Source organism: Muntiacus reevesi, chromosome 10 (genome assembly GCF_963930625.1).
Source record: "Muntiacus reevesi chromosome 10, mMunRee1.1, whole genome shotgun sequence".
Lineage (NCBI taxonomy): Eukaryota > Metazoa > Chordata > Mammalia > Artiodactyla > Cervidae > Muntiacus > Muntiacus reevesi.
Genome location: NC_089258.1, coordinates 78,014,557 through 78,018,032, shown reverse-complemented (window position 1 = coordinate 78,018,032; position 3,476 = coordinate 78,014,557). Strand labels below are relative to the sequence as shown.

General features: G+C 44.3%; 1 non-coding gene across 1 annotated transcript; it reads right to left on the bottom strand.

Annotated features, from left to right (window-relative positions):
- Positions 1-2,856: 2,856 nt before the first annotated feature.
- On the bottom strand, positions 2,857-2,960 carry LOC136143902 (U6 spliceosomal RNA). Its single transcript, XR_010658409.1, has one exon. It is a non-coding gene; the product is annotated as a U6 spliceosomal RNA (small nuclear RNA).
- Between the last annotated feature and the right edge of the window lie 516 nt (positions 2,961-3,476).

The window sequence follows — 3,476 nt, the reverse complement described above, 5'->3', positions numbered from 1 at the left end:
ACGCAGGAACGTGTGTATTAAAAGTCTCCGCGATAATCACAGCACCAGCTCACACCTGGAGAGTCCTTTGTAATTTTCCAAGTGCAATCACGTTCTGAAATAATCCTTGTTTTACAGAAGAAAACCAAGGCTGAGAGCACTTGGGTATTGCACAGCTCACACTCTGCAGAATCGGAACTGAAACCCAGCTTTTATTATTACTCCAAATTCTATTATTTTCCCACACTCTAATGCAGCTACCTCATTTGCAAGAAGATTCTTTATTTCTCCAGTGATTAACAGTAGCATTTCACCACAGAGCTTAGTTCATTTTAAATTCTATTCTTAATTTTGTTTTTATACTACTTTTTGGGAGCTCACCTATTGCACTAAGGAGATACTAATAAGTAAATAATGTCAATTATTCATTATTCATTTACTATTTTAATATAGTGAATCATATCATCATGGCCAAAAAGTATGAAGCAGTTCTTTAAAGGTGCTTATGTTAAAACCAGTGAGGAAATTGGGCCTGACATGTCATAATCCCTGGTGCCCATAAATACCATTGCTAATAGGGTGATATTTTCAATAGACTTGAATATTCTCTTTTTAATACCATTTTGGTATTAAACAGTATTGAAAAGTGAAATGATATTTTCCGTACCGTTGTTGGGTGATACTTTCAATAGAATTAAGAGCTTGCCTGCATCCTAAGTACTTACTTTAAAAAAAAAAAATTCCAGCAGGTAACTATGTTTACATGGCTCTTTGGTCTTGGAATATATCACTGTCAAAGTAGCATAAACCCTCCCGCCTGCTCTCTGCACAGTCCCATTGGAGAAGACCACACAGACCCGAGGGCCCGTTTGTCTAGATGGTGTCAGTTCAGCCTTCTCATGGATTAATGAGGAAATCAGCCAGCAAGCCTAGGACACGGGGTACAAAAAGAAAAGACAGCAGACTGGGGCTGAGCAAAAGCAGAGAGAGAGGCAGAAGGAGAGAGCAAAGTCAGAAAACTAGAGGCAAAGAAGAAAAAGGACTTTGTGTATCCTTGGCATTGGCGTCGCCCTGAGCTGGGTAGATGTGCAGAAGAAAGGGTGCTAATTCACATTCAGGCTGCAGAAGCCAAAAGGAACAGTTTCTAAGAGCAAAGGCAATTAACTCAGTGCCCACAAACAAGAGAAGCTAACCAGTCCCTCCTGACTGTCTACCGGTTGGACTGGTGAGCGGCATGGACTCGGCGGGTCTCGTGACTGCCGGAACCAGCTAGTAGCCAGGCTTGACTTCCCCACGCGCCCTGGGGCCTAGGTTGCTTTGCCCACAACCGAGGCCACAGTGAGCCCAGGGACCATCTGGACTGCTCAGCTCATTCCCCAAGAGAAACTACCTTCAGCTTCAGAGTTTATGATTCCACTGCACTTCTATGTGAAACAAATCCCACACACATCTATATTAAAATCAGAGTCCAGTTTGGAAAATGGTAGATGAAGAGGGGATGACCTCGTTGTTGAAACCATAAAAATATGAAACGTGTTTTTTTTAATCAGCCATAATCCCATAAATTCAGAATAATTAAAGAGTAATTGATGTGTAACTAGGCTCTATATTTTCATAACAGTCATATAAAAAGTAACTGTCTGAAACCACCTTACCTTCCAGACAGGATCAAAGGATAATGACTCTGTTCTTACCTCTCTGTGTAGTATTTTCTTCCCCCTAAGTAAGGCTTTTAACTTAGGCTACAGAATTCTAAACAATATTTTGTACAATACCAACATCATAAGCAAGCTGCTGCATGGGGAAGAGAAACCTTTGAATGTCCAATATGACAGGCTCAATTCCAGATTCACTTCTGATCTCTAGCCAACCTGCTTTGGCTTCTTATGTAGTGATAGCTTGGGTCTGCGTACCCTTTTGCAGTCTGTTTTGTTCACTGTATGTCATTTTCTGGACCCACGCCCCTAACTCATTTTTCCTTTGACATTGCAGGAGCCAGATTTATAACCAGAGCTCCTGAAATTTTATTTTATTTTAAATTTTTATTGGCGTATAGTTGCTTTACAATATCGTATTAGTTTCTAACGTAGACTGACTGATTTTCTAAGCTGCCATTCCCCTATCTGCTCAGTTTTTAAAAACTATTTATATATATATATGTTTTTTTTTTTTTTTTAATTTATTTTGAGCTGTGGGTAGCCTTTCCCTTCTCCAGGGGATCTTCCCAACCCAGGGATCAAACCCAGGTCTTTCGCATTGCAGGCAGATTTATTACCAGCTGAGCCACAAGGGAAGCCCTATTAATATATATTTTGGTGGGAGGGGGCTGTGCTGGGTCTTCATTGATGTGCAGGCTTTGCTCTAGTTGCAGCGAGCGGGGGCTACTCTCTAGTTGTGCTCCACGAGCTTCTCGTTGCAGTGGCTTCTCTTGTGGATCCTGGGCTCTAGGGTGCGGGGCTTCAGTAATCGGGGCACCTGGGCCAGTAGCTGCGGCTCCCGGCTCTAGAGCACCGACCCCATAGTGGTGGCGCCCGAGTTTAGGTGCTCTGTGGCACGTGGGACCTTCCCGGCCCAGGGAGCAAACCCGAGCCCCTTGCCCTGGCAGGCTGATTCTTTCCCACTGAGCCACCGGGGAAGCCCTATATATTTATTTTTTAACAGCTGCAGCTGGAGCTGGAATTCTTTTTTAAAACTTTTATTGGAGTGTTGTTGCTTTACATTGTGTTAGTTGCCACTGCACAGCAGGTGAGTCAGCTATATGTAAAGCGGCAACCCACCCCCGTATTCTTGCCTGGAGGATTCCATGGACGGAGGAGCCTGGTGGGCTAAGTCCACGGTGTCACAGAGTCGGACACGACTAAGTGACTAACTTTCATCAGAATTAGAGAAGACTTTACGATCTTGTGTGTCAGCCTTGCCCCGGGGTCATGCTATTCTCTATATTGTTCCAATTTTAGTATATGTGCCACTGAAGCAGGCACTTCCCAATTCTGATTTTAGCCCCACACGCCATCAGTTTTGTTCCAGCCATGTCACTGGCCTGCTTAGAATCTTCGCCTGGTTCTTTGTTGTCTTTAGAATCAAAGCCATGGACTTCTCTGATGGTACAGTGGGTAAGAATCCACCTGCCAATGCAGGAGATACTGGTTCGATCCCTGGTCCGGGATGATCCCACATGCCCCAGAGCAACTAAGTCCATGAGCCATAATTATTGCGCTTGTGCTCTAGAACCTGGAAGCCACAACTACGGAGCTTGTGCTCTAGGACCCATTAGCTGCAACTATGGAAGCCCGTCCGCCCTAGAGCCTGTGATCTGCAACGAGAGAAGCCACCCAGTGCAATGAAAAGCCCAGGCACTGCAAGGAAGGTATTCCCACGCTCACCAAAACTAGAGAAAGCCTGGGCCCTGCAGCAAAGGCACAGTCAGATAAAAAAAGAATCAAAGTCAAACATACGAATGCCTTCTGACCTGACCTTTTCACTTTGTCCCCCAGCTC